The sequence below is a fragment of the Cervus elaphus genome, chromosome 18 (assembly GCF_910594005.1).
Source record: "Cervus elaphus chromosome 18, mCerEla1.1, whole genome shotgun sequence".
In the NCBI taxonomy this organism is placed as follows: Eukaryota; Metazoa; Chordata; class Mammalia; order Artiodactyla; family Cervidae; genus Cervus; species Cervus elaphus.
The window spans coordinates 38,133,913-38,154,060 of NC_057832.1; the positions used below are offsets into that span (position 1 = coordinate 38,133,913).

At 37.0% G+C, this 20,148-nt stretch overlaps 1 protein-coding gene across 2 annotated transcripts in view; it reads right to left on the bottom strand.

Annotated features, from left to right (window-relative positions):
- MACC1 (MET transcriptional regulator MACC1) overlaps nt 1-17,887 on the bottom strand; it is an 80,061-nt gene extending 62,174 nt beyond the window's left edge. The window contains exon 1 of one of the 2 annotated variants that reach the window (XM_043873354.1): nt 17,770-17,887. The gene's annotated coding sequence lies outside the window, so the exon portion shown is untranslated. The remainder of the gene's footprint in view (nt 1-17,769) is intronic. The other variant, XM_043873353.1, reaches the window with a different exon arrangement.
- Nucleotides 17,888-20,148: the final 2,261 nt, after the last annotated feature.

Sequence of the window (20,148 nt, forward strand, 5' to 3'; positions counted from 1 at the left end):
GCTATGTTTATAAAATTCTCTATCATAGCATTATATGTAATAGAAAAATAAACTGAAAATGACCCAAATGTTCTTTAATAGATGAATAATTAAGTATATTATAAGCTATGAACTTAGAGCATAATGTCCTCTTTTAGCAAAATAGTTGCAGAACCTCTAACATAAGAAATAGTATGTCTAAGTGAAAAGGCTAATCTTGAAAGTTTATATAAACTATGATTGAAAGCATAAAAATGTACATATTACAGATAAAAACTGAAAATAAATTTGGAGAAGGGAAAAAAAGATACATCAAGGTGATAGTTATAAGGTGCAACTTTGTCTTCAATTTTTTTTTATTGCCATTTCTTCTCTAAGTTGCATCCCATTACAGTCATTGATGCAAGTTCTCTAAGAAATCAGCTTCTGAGGTTTTATGAGCTATCTTGTAAAAGATGCAGCTAAACTAAGGAAGTTACTATAATGTCAAAAACTAGGGAAAGCAGGCCAGGTTGTGGAGGCCTACTTCTCACTTCTTTGCAAAATATGACGTGGAAAAATAAACGTGTCATTAAGAAGGTAAACTCAGACTCTTGGGGAAGTTTGACTTCTTTCTATTCCCTTTTTGTCTCATGAACAGCAAAGTAAAACCATCAGGAGCCAGAGACCAAAAGGCCAACACTATTCTCCATCCCTGTATCTACCATCTTTATACAATAGGGATGTGTCTGCACACACAAATACACACTCACACACACACAGTTTCAAGTAGATATATTTAAACAGAACATTGACTATTGTAATGTAATCATTTCTTTAGACACTGTGGAGTGGTGAATGAATGAGAATGAGACCTGGAGGCTAGTTCTGGGTTTGTGACCAGCTGGTTATATGACCCGCAGTGACTCATTGCTTGCTGAGAGTCTCATGTCTCCATCTGTAAAATGAGAGGATCTTCATGATGTGACCATCAAGATCTCATCTCCTGTCACCATCATCTGACTGTTCACAAATGACATGGAATCCATTTTAAAACCAGGGAACTTAGGAATTCATGGTGCTCTAAGGGGTTTATCTTTCTTTTATATAATAACCTTAGATCATAGAATTTTAGATAATAAAATTTTAGGTGATAGAACTGAAAAGGAAGCCAAGTTCTGACAATGGTGGCAGAGGCAAGAAACCCAACTTTTTTTCTCTTCTCCAAACTTAGAAAATAGTACAACCAAGTGATGCTCCCTTCTATGTTCTTTCTTTTTAGTTTTCCTTGGATATAAACACAAGGGGAAGCATTTTAATCTGGTCCCATGGCAAAGGAATAAAGAGCCTCTTAGTAGGCCTCATTCCTTTTACTGTATCCTTAAAAACTACACCTGAGTCACTCAGGTGCTGGCTGAAAGCCAGCTCAACGTCTGGGCTCTGCTGGCTGAGGTCCAGCAGAAAACTATGAAAACAAGACCATGTCAGGAATTTTATTTCCACACAAAATATCATTTTGCTATGTTCACAAACAACAAAGAAAATCTGCCTTTTAGATATGTTCTCACAATGTCAATTTAAAATTGCCCATCACGTCGTTTCCATTAAAAGCCATGCCAATCCTAGAAGAGGGTATATGAACCATTCACAGCATCCAATTCTAGCCTTATCTCTAAATCAATTCCAATAAGTGGGCAGCTTTAAAAGTAAAGCATGTTGTTCTAGCCTGTTATCAAAATGGTCTTTACAGAGTGAAGGCTTAGCACTACTTCCTTGGTTTTTACTCCTGGTAAAGATAAGATATGACCATACATGTAATTTCCCTATATTTCTGTAAATCTGTAATCAGGAAACTTGCCCATTATGTTTCATATAAAGCCATGTATGACAAATTATTCTCCAATTTGGGGGAGAGAAAATGTTTCTTCCTCCGAATTTTAATCTTTTCTCTTATTAAAAGACTAGTTTCATCTACCTTGTGAATCTAGAGCCTGTTATACAGAGTGAAGTCAGAAAGAGAAAAACAAATATCGTATATTAATGCATATATATATGGAATCTAGAAAAACAGTACTGATCAACCTATTTGCAGGGCAGAAATAGAGATTTAAACATAGAGAACAGACTTATGGACCCAGTGGGGGAAAGAGAGGGTGGGATGAATTGAGAGAGCAGCAGTGAAAATATATACATCACCATATGCAAAATAGCTAGCTAATGGGAAGTTTTGTGTAACACAGAGAGCTCAACCTGGTGATCTGCGACAACCTAGAGGGGTGAGATGGGGTGGAAGGTGGGAGGGAGGGGATATATGTATACCTAGAGCTGATTTATGTTGATATATGGCAGAAACCAACACAACATTGTAAAGTAATTATCCTCCAATTAAAAATAAATAAAAATTTTTAAAAAGATTAGTATTGCCTCATGCTTTGGGTTTTACCTTAGCTAGGGAAGATTAGACAGATTTTGTACACTAAAATAGATTCTCATATCCCTGATTTTTTTGTTTAATATAATTAATCTCTTCACCCAACCTACTATACCTTGCCATTATTTTATGAGGCTTAACTTTTATTGTTAATGGTTTTCAATTTTATTATGTATGTATATTTCGAGATTTGGTACTTTAAGTCACATTGGGGAAAGGTAGTGTATAAATATATAACAATGTATGTTGGTATACATATACAGAAAACTTATCTTTAGAAATGAAAGGACCTTAGCAATAAGTGAATGTTTTCAAACATAATTCTCTCATGCGTAGAAGAACAATTCCTGAAAATGAAATATTGTGCAAAACTTAAAGAAATAAATTTTGGAAAGTAATAAAAGAAAAACTCATCTGGTCGACAGGTAAGGGGAGAATAGCCCACAACTGTCACCTTGCTAGCCACCACTTTCACTGCAGTGGGAGCTCTGAAATCACTCCACAGAACCTCTAGTTCCCATGATACATATCTGATAAGTACCAATCAAATTCAGTTGTCATCTTCTATAAATATGGAAACTGCTGTGGTTTATCTAAAAACACTTACAGAGGTGGTAATAAGGTCCACATCAGTTCTCAGGTTCCGTGAATGCCAGATGTTTATGTTTGTTACAACAGAAAGGTTAATCCCAATATGAGCTTTACATTAAAATTGTGGTATTTGAAAAGGACTGAATAATTTTTAATTTTGTTAAAAATTAAAGAGAATCTAAGGTTTTCTTAACAAGACAGCAATCATTATTTTCTTTTTGCTCCTCCCAGGCCCTCCCAGGGGGAAGACAGGCAATATCTTCTTTTCAGGTTTCCTTTCAATTGGTTCTGCGCCTTGCCTGTTTCCTATGTGAAACTAACAGATGTAAACTTTTTGACCCTCTTGAGTAAAAATCATGTGACTCTGCATTTTTTGTGTATTAAATAAGCAGAGCTAAGATAAAGATTCTGTGGAATCTTAATGACAACTTATTTTTCTTTCTTGGACATTTTAAAATGTTGAGCTGACTGATTTTTCACATAATATATATCAAATTCTTTTGTCTGCTAGTAAATCTGTACATGTCCTTGTGTTCCCACCATCAATAAATTCTGAGGACTGAGAAAACTTGAGAGCATGGTTTATTTCACAAATGCCTCTAGACAAAAACTAAGAAAGTAGAATGTAATTATATGATGTACAAAGATTTCAGACAAACTTTATCCTGTAAAGTTTTAAAAATCCATGTGTGAAAAATGAAGTTTAAAGTCATTATTCTTCACACTCAACTTCAGATGAAACAGAAAAATTTAAAACAAATTTTGATCAACTAATAGTAGACTTAACATTTTTGTTTTTAGGAGAAATTCTTCCAAAGCTATCATTTATTGTTTACTTTCATCCTTATAATATATAGGCTTCCTTTGTCCACTAGAATATATATGTGATTTCATTTATAGAAATATTTATTTAGTAAAAACCATTTCAACATAAATGATTTCATGGATCATAAGAACATAGCACTCTCTAGTGATGAAATCCTGAGACACCAAAGTCATGAGGCAGACTGCCTTCCAGTTACTAGACTGACTCATCCAGGTAGAGAAAGAAAGAAGAGGAAGTTCTGAAATCTGGGTATTCGCAAAGAAACCTCACGAAGACTACATACATCTGGATGTCCCAGAGAACACGGGATACCCAGGGCATGAAGGAAACTGGTGGGAAGAGAAGCAAACTGTTGCCAAAAAGATATTAGATCAAAGCAATGCCTGATCCCCTTTCATGAGTGATGGGAAAAACCTGGCACTAATTAAACTAGTGCCTGGGTAAAGTCCCAGGGACTTTTCTGAACCAGAATTAAGCATTGGATCCAAACGCAACATGGGAGATCAAGAGGGATAAAGAGCCAAGTGTATCCAAACAGTTTCAGGTTGTAAACAATGAACAAAGCAGTACGGCCAAGGAATCAGTTTAATGTATGCTGGTCTCCTAGTGGGTGGAGGGGATGAAAAGAAATCACCTGCCCAAGGTAAATGCTGAAAGCTTATTTGGACAAGTGAACATTCTGCCCAGGCTCTACCTTTTGATAATTCAATCATGATTTGATAAGCTCCTGAAGTCTGCCCCTGGTCCAAGCCTCCCTCTGGAGTTCTCAATACAGATCTCAGCCTCAATTTTAATCTCTTAATTTCCATTCTAACGAAGCAATATCTTTATAAGGGTTAACAATTTATAAGTCAAATTATATTTATATTATCCCAATAATTCAATTAGAAGAATAAACCCCATACCCCCCAAGCAGCCTTGATAGAGAACAAATCCTTCAAGGATGAGACAAAACAGGATTGAAAAATAATAATCTGAATCAGCAAAACAATGAAGAGTTCATGAAAAAGATCTATATGAATCCTTTATCAATAGAAGCATGATGCTGAGACTGTGCTGGGAGAGGCTTTTCTAAGTTATTAAAGATAACAAAATACTTTTAAAAATGCAAACTTGTTTATAAATACTAGATCCCATTTGAGTTACTATTCTCCTGGCAGTAAAATGGAGGATAGTAATAATTGTAATTGGAATTTATGGAGGGCCTATCATCTCAGACACTTGTGCTTTTGAAAGTCAGTTCATTAATCCTCAGGACTATCTTAGCAGAAAAAGTAGCCAGAGTACTAGCTCCTTTTGCAGATAAGAAATTGAGACACAGACAGATTATGTGGTTTATACAATACTCGCACAAAGAAGCTGGAAGTAGATGAGAAAATCGTTAGCTACAAAGGTGGGAATGTGGTCCACAGATAAAGAGTTGGTAGATTTGACCTTCTCCTGCTTAGGCACATTAAAAAAAAAAAAAGGCACCATCCCAGCCAAAGCTATCAGGGCAAAGGGGATTTATACACATAAGGGACTTGAGAGTATATGGCAGAGAATGTGGCAGCAGCTCAACCCAGGACATAGCACTGAAGTTACAGGTAAAGGCGTGGCCTGCCTTGGCCTGCCTTGCCCGGCACAGTGGACACCCTGGCACCCTCCTGACCTGTGCTCTAGTACTATCCTCCCCACCACACCCTCCAACAACGTGAAGATCACTGCACAAACATGAAGAAATAATCACTTAGAACCATGCTCTAAAATAGGATTAGAACGAGGGGATAAGAATCCGCTTGCAATTCTTATCACTTGCTTTTAATAAAAAATAGATTGTATTTCAAAATAATTTTGTTTATACTGAAAGGCTTAGATTTTAAAATGAATAAAATTAATGTTCTATAAAGTTAATCAATAAGAAATTTATGAATTAAACATATTTTCATAAAAGAAAAAGGTCTTTTGAACAGTTTTAAAGCAATGGTGAGTTAACTACTGCTGTTGTTGTTTAGTCCCTAAGTCATGTCCAACTCCTTTGCAACTCCTGGCAAGTTCCTCTGTCCTTGGAATTTCCCAGGAAAGAATACTGGAGTGGGTTGCCATTTTCTTCTTCAGGGGATCTTCCTGACTCAGGGATCGAACCCGTATCTCCAGCATTGCAGGTGAATTCTTCACCACTGTGCCACCAGGGAAGCCCAAGTAAATTATGTGTACGTTTGCTCAGTCATGTCTGATTCTTTGGGATCACATGAACTGTAGCCCACCAGGCTCATCGCTTCATGGAATTATCCAGACAATAATACTGGAGTGGGTTGCCGTTTCCTACTCCAGGGGATCATCCGGGACCCGCAATCAAACCTGCATCTCTTGCACCTCCTGCATTGGCAGGGAGATTCTTTACCACTTGCACCACCTTGGAAACCCTTATTATTCTACAATTATTAGAAAGAGAATAAAGAAAAACAAATGGCTATAGCATTTTATATGCATACTCTCTCTCTCTCTCTCTCTCACACACACACACACACTCACTTAAAAGATTACTAGAAACAGAGAGCTACAGATGAACATAAAATTGTCTCTCTCAGAAACAACCTCTACTAAGTTATATTTCAAAATAATAAGAATAAAAACTGAAGAAAATCACGACACCCATGAAAAAAAAACAGGTCACTGAGAGACTTCTGGTATCAACATTTTCAACCAACTTATTGATCATAACAACAAATCCTAAAAGAGAAAGTAAATTGCTGTCAAACCTCAACAAGCAAGAGAGCATAGTTTAAGAACAGGGAATTTCAACTTCAGTAAACAGCCAAACTCAACTCAAGACATGAGAGATCAAGCAATGTAATCAGATAAAAGGGAAGCCAAGGCAATCCTCTCAACCATCAGTACCTCATTTATTCTTTGCTTGAATCAAGAGAAATATCCTCATAGTTAGGCTCCCAAGACATCCCGTGCCACCCAAGACTGGAAACATGAGTGTTATCTAATACTGGAAGTTTATAAAAGCCAGGAAATCTTTTCATGGCTTCTAGGCAGAGTGGATACTCAGTGAGAACACCGGGAACTATATGCTGACCAGCATCCATTCTGATAAGTCAGCGTCCGTGGCATAGCCATTGCTGAGTGTTTTTCATATTACTCAGTACCCAGGAAAGTGTCAACCTAAACCAACCCAGATAGATGTTCATCCTTCTTTTTTCAAGTCTTCAAATAACTGGTTATTATTTGTCAGGATAAATTTCTGTTTTCATGTTTCTTTATTTAAAGGCATATATTGTAAAGGGAAAGAAGTGACACTATATCATCTGAATTTAAGGATCAAATATAAAGATGACTTGAACTGGTGCTGGTAGGATTTCCCTTGTGACTCAGCTAGTAAAGAATCCACCTGCAATACGGGAGACCTGGGTTCGATCCCTGGGTTGGGAAGATCCCCTGGAGAAGGAAAAGACTACCCACTCCAGTATTCTGGCCTGGAGAATTCCATGGACTGTATAGTCCATGGGATTGCAAAGAGCTGGACACGACAGGTTAGACCCAGAGGAAGGGGGACACAGTCTGTAGCAGTAACAACAGACAGGAATGAAAGGAATAGCTGGGGTCAGGAGATACAAGAGTAGGAGATACGTGAGAAACAGTGTGATACAATGTGAGCCCCATTGTGTCATGAAGTGTTTATGAAATGGACTCAAGGCTGAGCCATCTGGGTTCATATTTTCTCCAATAAAACAGTTATGTGCTCACACCATTATATGTTTAATGTGAAGCAACGGTTCACAATGTGAATTGTGTATATTTATTTTGTAAAAACAATAGAAAGTAAACTTCATCTTAAAACAATCTATACATAACCAAGTCACTGAGTAGTTTCTTAGAGAACCATATAAAAGTGAAGGGGAAATATTAGTTAAGAGTAGTTATTTAGTACTTCACTATTGCTACTAATGGGGAAGTAAATGGCAACCCACTACAGTATTCTTGCCTGGAGAATCCCACGGACAGAGGAGCCTGGTGGACTACAGTCCATGGGGTGGGGTTGCAAGGAGTCAGACACGACTGAGCAGCTAACACAACACAACAACATTGCTACTAAAATATTCCCCATTCATTAAAACAGTCTTTTAGTTGAAACTACATATATATGAATAAATATTATAGATTGTAAAATAGGCTGTATTAGAAACTACAAATGCCAGCAAATTTGGAAAACTCAGCAGTGGCCACAAGACTGGAAAAGGTCAGTTTTCATTCCAATCCCTTAGAAAGGCAATGCCAAAGAATGCTAAAACTACCGCACAATTGCACTCATCTCACACGCTAGCAAAGTAATGCTCAAGATTCTCCAAGCCAGGCTTCAACAGTACATGAACCATGAACTTCCAGATGTTCAAGCTAGATTTATAAAAGGCAGAAGAACCAGAGATCAAATTGCCAACATCTGGTGGATCATCGGAAAAGCAAGAGAGTTCCAGAAAAACACCTACTATCTGCTTTATTGACTATGCCAAAGTCTTTGTGTGGATCACAATGAACTGTGGAAAATTCTGAAAGAGATGGGAATACCAGACCACCTGACCTGCCTCCTGAGAAATCTGTATGCAGGTCAGGAAGCAACAGTTAGAACTTGACATGGAACAACAGACTGGTTCCAAATCAAGAAAGGAGTATGTCAAGGCTGTATATTGTCACCCTGCTTATTTAACTTATATGCAAAGGACATCATGAGAAACTCTGGGCTGGATGAAGCACAGCTGGAATCAAGATTGCTGGGAGAAATATCAATAACCTCAGATATGCAGATGACACCACCCTTATGGCAGAAAGTGAAGAACTAAAGAGCCTCTTGATGAAAGTGAAAGAGGAGAGTGAAAAAGTTGGCTTAAAACTCAACATTTAGAAAATGAAGATCATGGTATCCAGTCCTTTCACTTCATGGCAAAGAGATGGGGAAACAATGGAAATAGTGAGTGACTTTACTTTGGGGGCTCCAAAATCACTGCAGATGGTGACTGAAGTCATGAAATTAAAGGACGCTTGCTCCTTTAAAGGAAAGCTAAACAGCATATTAAAAAGCAGAGACATTTCTTTGCCAACAAAGGTCTGTCTAGTCAAAGCTATGGTTTTTCCAGTAGTCATGTATGGACATGAGAGTGGGACTATAAAGAAAGCTGAGTGCCAAAGAATTTATGCTTTTGACCTGTGGTGGTGGAAAAGACTCTTGAGAGTCCCTTGGATTGCAAGGAGATCCAACCAGTCCATGCTAAAGGAAATCAGTCCTGAATATTCATTGGAAGGACTGATGCTGAAGCTAAAACTCCAATACTTTGGCCACCTCATGCAAAGAACTGACTCACTGGAAAAGACCCTGATGCTGGGAAAGATTGAAGGCACGAGGAGAAGGGGATGACAGATGATGAGGTGGTTGGATGATATCACTGACTCCATGGACACAAGTTTGAGTAACTCTGGGAGTTGGTGATGGACAGGGAAGCCTGGTGTGCTGCAGTCCATGGGGTCACAAAGAGTCTGACGATTGAGCAACTGAACTGACTGAGAAACTAGAAATAAGACTCATCCCCACCAATCCAGTAACATGAGATGAGCAAATCTCCCTTCTCTTAGGGATTTCTAGATTTTAGGATATCCCCCATTGTATTTTGAAAGTAGAGTGAAGCTGATTTTTCTATCTTCTTGCCTTGAGGGTCAACCAGTGTGATTTAGAGGAAACAACAGGGGACCTGGAATCCAAGGAGCCAATCTAAACCTCTTTGATTCTAGATTTTCATATTTATTAAGTGGGAACAATAACTATAACTTTCCCCCTATGTTTTGTGAGAATTAAATGGTTTAATATCTGTGATAGGGACCAAAAATTCTGTGATTTGGGGAATATTCTATATCTGCTTTATCAAATCACATAATCAATAGTTACTTGTAGCTACTGAACATTTGAAATACGGATAATGCAAATGAGAAACTAAATTTTTCATTTTAGCTAATTTTAATTAACCTAAATTTTAACTAGTTTAATTAATTTTAAAAGACACATTACCATACTGAATTACCATACTAGAAATACTCTCTATACTCTGTCTATAGTAGTTTTAGTTTCAGTTATTCTTACTTCAAGTTAATTACTCTGTTCTGGAAATTCATAGATATATTGTCTTTGTTTAAGAATGAGAGTTTCCCTTACATATAGGCAAAGATATATATGTAACCATTTTAAACAATTTGTGAGATGAATCAGAATGCAGTTGTATTTTTGTCCACTGCTTTCCTTTTAAAAATGTATTCACTGGGGGGAGTTTTTCCCAATACCACTGACGAAAATTCCCCAGTTGGCCCCATGTATCTTTTGGTTACTCTGAGATTTAAAGAAAATTCTGTGGTTATTTAAAGTTGCAAAATACAGTTTTGATTCATGAATTAGAATGCCCCATCCAATATTTCCATCAGCATACTAACATTTTGGTGTATGACCGATCTCCCTGCTCTCGCGCCCTACAAGTCTACAGGCTTCTGGGGACAGAGTGCTGTGCGCACCTTCTCTTTTTCTACCTCACTTCCTCCATCACCCAGCTTGCAAGCTCTTGTTACTGAAGCCTCCAAAATTGGGGAACAGGGAAGAAAAAGGAGAAGTAAAACAGAACATTTTTACTCTATTAGTGTGATTGAAAGTTGGCTTCACCTCTGCAGCGTTTATTACTGACACTGTGTATGGGGGTGAGTGTGTGCACACGTATAGGCGTGAGCTTTGGGGAATCCTCAGAAGCTTGTGACTGCACCACCTGTGAACTGAGCAACACATCTAATTCTTCTGTTAGAGATGTCCCCCTCAGCTCTGGTTTTCTAGAGGAAAACACATTAAGCTTTCCAGGAGTATATAGCAAAGCCACTTCCTCTAAGTTTGAGATAAAAAAGGCCATCCCTCACTTCTACCTCTCCACACTGGGTTAGCTCTTCAAAAATCATTCTCATAAAATCCTCTCAGTGTTCTATTCTTCCTTTATTTTTCTTTATAACCTGGAGGTGGGTGAGGAGTCAACAATTGTGAAAATATCCCCAACTTGGGATTTTAGTCAGAAAACAGTTATCTTAGAATCTTGGCCAACTTTTCCAATTTAACCTCCTTGGCCACTGTTGCTCTGTTAACTGTAGCCAAAGACTAGAAATTACGTAAAAATCATTAATATGAGACCAATAAACATCTTTGGCATATCCATAGCCATTGTGGGAAAAAATAATGCAGTCTTTTCATATGCAATGATATGGGTCAATCACTGAAATATATTAAGTAAAAAAAGGAAAGGCACTAGACATTCCATAAGTTTACAATATTTCTTACTGGAAAGAGTTGGAAAAAACTGACAGCTGCCATGCCATACTTATGAGGAGAGAATTCGCAAATGAAAAATCTGAAACCTGGAGTTTCAGCTTACTTCACGTTCTATATGCTAACATATTATTTGCATTTTTTTTATTGTGGCAAGAATTACTTTACATTTTTTCTTTAATATCTTTGTAAATATATTTACATACATAGTAAGGCCTCTATTCATTGCTTAATTTTTTAAAGTTTTTCTATTTGGCACAAAGTCTGGAGACTTTTTCAGCCCTGACATATTCTGACACAACTGTGTCTACATCCAAGTGAAATGCCCTTCCCAAATAACTGACCAAGTCATTTCTAAATAAGATTTGGAAACTTGAATGAAACACCATGGACTGAATAAATGAGTCTATATTTTTCCATAAATAGGTGAGCTATAACATACTTTTTTTTTTTAACACATGATAATACAGAAAAATAGGCTGGATTACAGGCAGAACATAAAAATATATCCATACTGTATGCTTGCAATCTACATGTAAACACTGAGGAATTAACCTTTATAACTAGAAAACAATGTTCAATTATTGATATTCAAAAACAATGTTTTTATTGAATTTTCAGTTTATTAAAACCACCCAAAAAGAGAATGGTTTAGTAAGCAGAGATTGTTCACTTTGCTTGAGACTTGCTATTTTTCAAGTAGCAAAGGATAAAGAGGCTTCTCCTGGCACTCTAGTTTGAGGATTGAGAATTATATTTATGTATAGGTATTGAGGAGAAATTTTCAGAAAATCAAAGAGTTTGATATATGAAATGATATGTCAACTAATAAAATTTATTTTCTTTTGAACATTAAAAAACTGGAAAGGAGACCTACCTAAAGTTTTACTCTGATAAATTTTCATAAGGTCAAAACTGGCTACTTTCTCATATCTCCTACCATGGTCCCCCCTCTTCTCACCACACACTCCAGCCTCTGTTAGGCTTTCCTATCCTTTGCAACCCCCACCTTACTTCTCACATAGCATTATCAACTGTATACACATGCTTATCACTCCCTCAATCTCTGTATCCCCAGGACTGAGTAAAGCTCAGGTTGAATTAGTATTTGCGTGCTCAGTCGCTTCAGTCATGTCCAACTCTGTATGACCCTACAGGCCGTCACCTGCCAGGCTCCTCTGTCCATGGGATTCTCCAGGCAAGAATACTGCAGTGGGTTGCCATGCCCTCCTCCAGGGGATCTTCCGACCCAGGGACTGAACCCTGTCCTTATGTTTCCTGCATTGGCAGACAGGGTTTTACCGCTAGAGCCACCTGGGAAGCCCACTGAAATAATGTTTACTGAATAAATAAGTGAATGATGCCACTCGCCCCACAGTGACTCACACTGATCCCTCACCGCCTTCAGAATAAAGTGCACGATTCTTAGGCTGATATTTGAAAATGCTTCATAATTATAAGCAATCTATCTTTCCAATCTTATTCCCTTCATCTTTTGCCCCCAGTGCCCCAAATACTACATCACCAAGCACACTTACCTAAGGGGAGAGATGGGGTCTTTTTTGTTCACTGCTGTGTCCCACAGTTTAGGTCAGTGCCTCACACACAACAGATGTTCAGAAATTATTTGTTGAGTTAATGGCCGAATGAATTAACTTTACCAAATATATTTTGTATTTTCCATTTCCTTACATTTTATAAGTAGCTACTCCCTTTATTTTTGCCTCTTTAACTTCCTTTCTCTAATTTCCAAGGCTCAGTAAAGTTTGATCACTTATGAGAAACATTTCCAGGTTTCCTAGGCAAAATTAAATTCTCTCCATACAAATATAGACTTATTTGACACTTCTCAACACTTCTTTATGCTCTTTTGATCTTATTAAATAGTGGCTAGATTTTAAAGTTTTGGAAGTTTAAGACTATGATACTCTCACGTCTCTTTTTCCAGTCTGTTCCCACCTACCTTTTATCACTTTTCTTAGCTGGAACAGTCTGAGTAGATACAAATTCCGCCACCTCTTACTATCGACATGGTATTTCTGTGAATCAGTTTCTTTATCTCTAAAACTGGCAGAACATCATTATCTTAACCCTCAAATTAATTAAGTAATATATTTTAGTTAAGGGGCTTAAGACAGTATTTGGTACATGGTATCATTATTAATATTAATACAAAAGTGAAAAGGCTGGCTTAAAATTCAACATTCAAAAAACGAAGATGATGGCATCCAGTCCCATCTTCATTGCAAATAGATGGGGAAAAAGTGGAAACAGTGGCAGATTTTATTTTCTTGGGCTTGAAAATCACTGTGAACAGTGACTACAGCCATGAAATTAAGACTTGCTCCTTGGAAGGAAAGTTATGACAAACCTAGACAGAGTATTAAAAAGTAGATACATCACTTGGCCAACAAAGGTCTAACAGTCATGTACAGATGTGAGAGTTGGACCATAAAGAAGGCTGATTAAAAAAAAAGAAAGAAGAAGGCTGAGCACCAAAGAATTGATGCTTTCAAATTGTGGTGCTGGAGAAGACTCTTGAGAGTCCCTTGGACAGCAAGGATATCAAACCAGTCAATCCTAAAGGAAATCAACCCTGAATATTCATTGGAAGGACTGATGCTGAAGCTGAAACTTCAATACTTCGGCCACCTGTTTCAAAGAACTGACTCACTGGAAAAGACCCCGATGCTGATAAAGATTGAAGGCACAAAGAGAAGTGGGTAGCAGAGGAAGAGATGGTTAGATAGCATCAGTGATTCAAAGGACATGAATTAGAGCAAATTGTGGGAAATAGTGAAGGCCAGGGAAGCCCGCTGTGCATGGAGTCACAGAGTCGGGCACAACTTAGTGACTGAACAACAACAATGTCTAATAAATAGAAAATTCAGTTGCTCTTTCACACCATAGGTTGAGAAACAAAGAAGTTGATTTAAGATCAAATTTTGCACTATATTTTAGAGATTACAATGCTACAAACATATCTGAGTCTCCACGATGCCACAAGTATCTGGCTTTCAGTTACATCTGGAGATTATTTATTTAGAGCATTTAAGATAAACAAGTGTCTTGAGCTTAGGGAGAAACAGGAATTCTCCTTCATTGTCTATGAAAAAAATATGGGGTAAATATTTTATAAGGCAACTCATCAGCATCTCATAAATTTGAAGATATACATGACTATGGTTCAGCAAATCTACAAAATATTCACTAGGATAAATCTTACATTTGTATACAACTGGCATGTATAAGAATATTATTTATAATTCTATTTATGATAGCAAAATACCATGCTGCTATGAAAACTAATAAGTTGTGCTACAAAAATCAATATGGATTATCCTTAAAAGCATGAGGTTAAAGGAACCGAGCAAGTTGCAGATGAACACTGTATACTCTAGGGTTCATATAAAATCTTTCAACTTTAAAACAAGTTTATATAATATTTATGGATATGTTCACATGGCAGTAGAAATAGTAAAATATAAAAATAAGGGCAGATAAAAGAATAAAACATACAATAGAGAGAGAATCTACAAAGTCCGAAAAGCAGTGACTGCTGAGGTAGGAAAGTGAGAAACAGAACCAGGTAGAGCAGTTGATTTTTTTTTTAATTTCTAAAAAAATTTTTTTTTTCTAGGCTGGGAGGTGAGTGTGCAAGGCTTTATGGTATCTGTCTATCTTTAAATGGAAATCTACTATGTATTGTATTTTTTCAGAAAAGTTCCAAATTAAGTGCTCTTCCAAATGGAAACAGAAGACACAAAAACTCCCTTCTACCATTCCTGGAAAGTAAACCTAGTGGTCGTTCTCCTGGCTACATATGATGTTTCTGTTTTTTCCCAGGAAGGCTCCTACAAAGAAGCGTGATCGCTGAGCAAGGTGGTGACTATAGTAATCAACAGAGAAACCCTAAGACAAAATAAAGCTGTTGAAGCAGTCAATCTAATCTTCTTTCCCCTTTCCATCCCTAGATACCTGGAGATTCTCTTTCTTCAGCATGCCTCTATGAGTGAGGCAGGAGGAAGAACAGAACTAAGTTTCATTTTACTGAAGGAGGTGCTTGCCTGCTGTCTCTATTTCTCTGGCCAATTCTGATGACTCTCTAGAATTCCAATTCCACATGATTAACAACATAGTTTACCTTTCCACTGAAAGGTCAGCTTAGCTCCAATTTCAAGTTGCCTGAGACACATTTCCCCCACAAGAACTAGCTCCCTCTCTTTTGCTTCAGTATTACTGTTATTCTCTCAGGCCCAAGCTTAAAAACTCAAAAGCATTTGACTGTTATCATTTATTATTATTAAATTATTATTGTTGTTGTTTTGTTACTGAATTCCCATCCCCCTCTTCCATTTTCATTCCCAGCACCTGTTATTTATTCCAGCCGCTATGAACTCCCCTTCCTCCGAGATTCTGGGTATGTATTTCTTCTATGTTCAGGGAAGTCATTCCACTTTGTTTTTGACTCACATTCAAGTTTTCAAATTTATTTTTTTCTGTCCTCTAATTATTACAGTTCAAGCAAAGATTTACGGAAACTTCTTTAATCTCATGATCCTGAGTGTCTAATCAGTGGGAATGAACCAACAGTGAGGCCAGGAATGACTTGAGTGACTGATGAATTAGCACTTTCTGCCTTTGGCTATTTATGAGTACATACCTCCTCTAGTGGAATAGGATCCCCTCAAGGGCTACGCCTCAGTCAGTCTAACCCCAAAGCCCAGCCCAGTGGGAGCACATTGTAGGACTGCTAGAAGTAACTGTTAAGTGAATAAGTGACATGTCCTAGAGACAGGAGACTACAGATGACATTCAACAGCAAAAGTAATGCCCTTTTAGATAGTATATTATATTTATCAACTGATTCTGCAGCTTTCCTTCTCCTTTGTTTTCACTCTGGACTTCCTGACATAGTTCCTGAGAGAGTTTACATTTAAATGATATATCCTATGCAAAACTTCACACACTTGTCACAAATAGCAGTTACCATCACCTTCAATTATCACCAAATACCAAAGAAGACACATAGTTTTAACAGACAGCTAGGCATTGGTGTAGTCTTTCAAGAGAAGATTTTCCAAAAATTCAACCAGGACATACTTTCATTGTATGCCATTAAATTTAAAATTAGTTTAATTTCAAATTGTCTTTTGTCCTCCAAATTAGCTAATACATTTTAAGACAGGATGGTGTTTAACAGATCCTGTCTTAATAGTCTTTATTATCTCTAAGACAGACACATAAAATTATCTGTTTATAAATTAGCTCCAGGGAAGGTAAGAACACAAAAATAAATAAAACATATAAGCTGTTTCTAAAGTTTTCAACTAAGTTGTAATCAAACTATGACTTCACAATTCCTACATTCTGTACAGTAATGATGAAATCTCACTATTATGAATTAATCACATAATTAAGTTATGGAGGATGTAAAAGGATCTCCATAAAAGTAGTGATGACTTTAAGAATACAGCAAAATTGCATTATCCTCTCTGCTAATTATTATTATGTAAAAACCAGAGATTAACACAGGTGATCCAATATCAACCCTAAAATTAGACCCACTGAAAATGGATTTAGACATGTTTTAAGGAATCAGAGATACTTTCATAAATAAGAGGCACCAGAATTCTCACTACACACTCCTTGATCTGGTTTTTTTTAATTGTGCTAAAAACACATAATGTAAAATTTACCATCTTAATCATTTGTAAGTGTAGAGCAAGTGTAGAGTACTGTTAAGTATATTTACATTATTGTGCAATCAATCTTTAGAACATTTTCAAATTGCAAAACTGAAACTCGTTACCTACTAAATATTTCCTATTTCCCCCTTTCCCTAGTCCCTGGCAACCACTATTCTACTTTCTGTTTCTATGAATATGACTACTCTTAATACCTCATATAAGTGGAATCCTACAATAAATTATCCCTTTAATCTGTTTTTGAAGCTGAATTGAAACTTCATTATGAAGAAAGTCCACCCTCCAGTAGCTATTGTCTATGCATCTATTCAGTATAATGCACAAAACTCATTTATACTATTAATCCAGTGAGGTAGGTTTTATACCTACCTCCATATTGTGCCAAAGTTCACACATCTAATAAGAAGTGGGGCCACTGAATCTAACTTTATCTGACTTTAACATCCACAGTCTTTTCAACACAGCTGTTGCCTTTTGAAATGTAAATCTATGGCTGATTCATATCAATGTATGACAAAACCCACTGAAATGTTGTGAAGTAATTAGCCTCCAACTAATAAAAAAATTAAAAAAAAAAAAGTTTCAAAGGATTTCAACCATCCACATATTTGAAGTAAGTCAAAGTGGGGTTCTATTGTTGTTGTTGTTTATACCTGACTTTGAATGTAGCATGTCTTATTGTTCTTTTCATAAATTATTTCATCCTATGCCATGTCTCAGGTATTAGTTTATTTTATGTGTTAAAATTTATTCTAAACCATGTCCCACAAACCCACAGAGCATCAATTACCTTCTCTTTTTCTTTCCCAAGAAGGCCTTGGGAAGGAAGAAACATTTACTTTATTCAATTGCTCTGGAAATGACACAATTTCCTATTTGCACCATATATCAATAGTGAAAAGAATTAATTTTTAAAAGCAGCACTTACAATTGCAGAAATGAACCCCAGTCTCTTCAGTTCAGGAACATTATTTGGTAGAGTGAATGGAAGTCTTTCTACCCAAAACCAAGGACTCCTTACAAACGTGCCTTGCTCTGTATGTGGCGCCTGAATTCTTACTTACTGAGCCACCTGGGACTAGGAGTCCTGGTATGGCTCCAGGCTGCTCAACCGGAAACCCTAAAAGGGAGAAGAACTACAATACCCACAATTCAAATTTCTCACCTGAAACCGGGAGAAGAGGGTGCAGCTTGCTCTGGGAAGGTGGAAAAGCAAAGCAAAAAGTAAACATGTATGTACTGGGTGGGTATATCTAAGAACAACTTGTAAATATGAAATTATTTCTATAAAAGGAAACAAAAAAAAGGTTTGATGCTTGCCAACAAGTAAGAAGGTGCCCTCACTGTTGGAACGAACTAAAAAGACTTTATGCAAACAAATCCTCTCTCAGCTGTGCAACCTGCCACACCCAGATTCTCTTTCAGTGATTCAGGGCAGAGAAGGCCTCATTACCTTGTGCAACAGGTGAATGAGAACTTCCCAGGTAAATCCTGAAAGCCTCTAGTTAGTCCTGCATCAGTATTGTGATTGTCATTCACAGGTGCTAAAGGATATAATAGAAACATTTTACCCTTCAATTTCCAAATGCCCTAGATTACTTTAAATGTGATTTTAAAATGTGAACAAGATGAAACTTGTTGATATTGTCTATCATTTTCCTTTCCATTCCTTGATTTTGTGTTTTCCTTCTGTGCATTCCAGCATTACCTCTGATTGCTCAAAACTCAAAAATAAGAAAATTGGAAGGAAAAATAGAAAAAAAGAAATTTTAAAACTTGGGTAAAATTAAAGGTGCAATAATTGTTTCACTTCTTTGCAACACTGGGAAGGTGTTAGAAACAAACAAACAAAACCTAAAAAATGTATTTTCACCATTTATTCATACAGCATCTGACTCTAGCCTTTTCTTTCTCATTAGAAACAAACCATAAAATGGTTATAGACAAGTACTGGTCTCAACCCAAAAACCTAATGGAAGGATTCAGCTAAAGTAAGCAGATGGCAGAATGGTGACAAAATAATTTTTTTTTTCCATTTTCTGCACTTTCTCTCTCCCTGCCTCCCCACTAAGGAAATGGGTTTCATGTGGCCAAACCTACTTGATCCACCCAGAGCTCTTTTGAAGCTTCCCCTTGGGTCATTCCACAATTCAAACTGAGTCATTCTCTTTCCTTTGCCACAGATCTCCCAATCTCCTGACCAGAACCTAACTTGCCCTTATGTCATTTATATTATTTCCAAAACAAACAGTTTTCTGTTTCCCTAAACCCTACAGATTTTTTTCTCCATGCTGTTTCTTCTCTCTGAAATGTTATTTTCCCAAATTTAAATGTTCAGACCCTTCCTTTCTTTCAAAGCTCAGTGAAAAAAAAAAAAACATTCTTTTCTAAGAAGCCCTTGCCAGTCTGTCCTAATCTGAATTATTTTCTCTATCCTAACAAATTTCACATATTATCTAGCCCTCTCATAACAGATTTTATACCTTATTTCATTGGCGTGTGTGTGTGTGTATATATTACATATATATATATATATATATATATATATATATATGTGGTCTTATCTTCCAATTTGAAGATAAGATCTTATTTTATTCCCACTCACTAACTCAGTGATTTACATGTAAACGTTTCTGATAAAACAACCAATGAATGAAATAACTGAGGTATTTACTCCAAGCTGGATAATACCATCTTTATCTCTCCCAGGAAATATTTGCATTTAAAGAACCCTTTAAATACCTAGGAGGAATACTGATCTCAGAATGCTCCTGTGGTCTAGTCTGGTGCAGCTTTCACACTCTCTATTTGCATAATGGTATGGTACTAAGTCTATCAATTTAACCCCTGTCAGTACCTGAAATGAACACTTTACTGGATCAGAACTAATTGTTTTACCAGTTCTGCTCTGTGCTGGGCACTTGGCTTGCTAACAGCTTCCCAAAGACTGGCCCTCAGTCCCATAACTGCATCTTGGTTGGAGACATGGACCTGCCACCATCTACAGTTTTTGATCAGCTCCAGTGTTTCTGGTTCCCTTCCCCTACAATCTAATCTCATGGCTCTGAAGTGAAAACTCTGCCCTTTAGACTTTAAATAATTCTTAATCACTGATCTCTCCCACCCAGGAAGGGAATTCTTTCAGTAGTTGTTAGTTCCTTACATGTCTACTTCTACAGAATTCTCCCAGTCTTCACGCACTCTGCTATGTAGTCTAGCTGTCAGCCACTGTGGAGGAAGTGAACCTTCTGGATTCTGCTGACACAGAGTGAGATATCTATGGATCATCAGACACAAAGGCACGCTA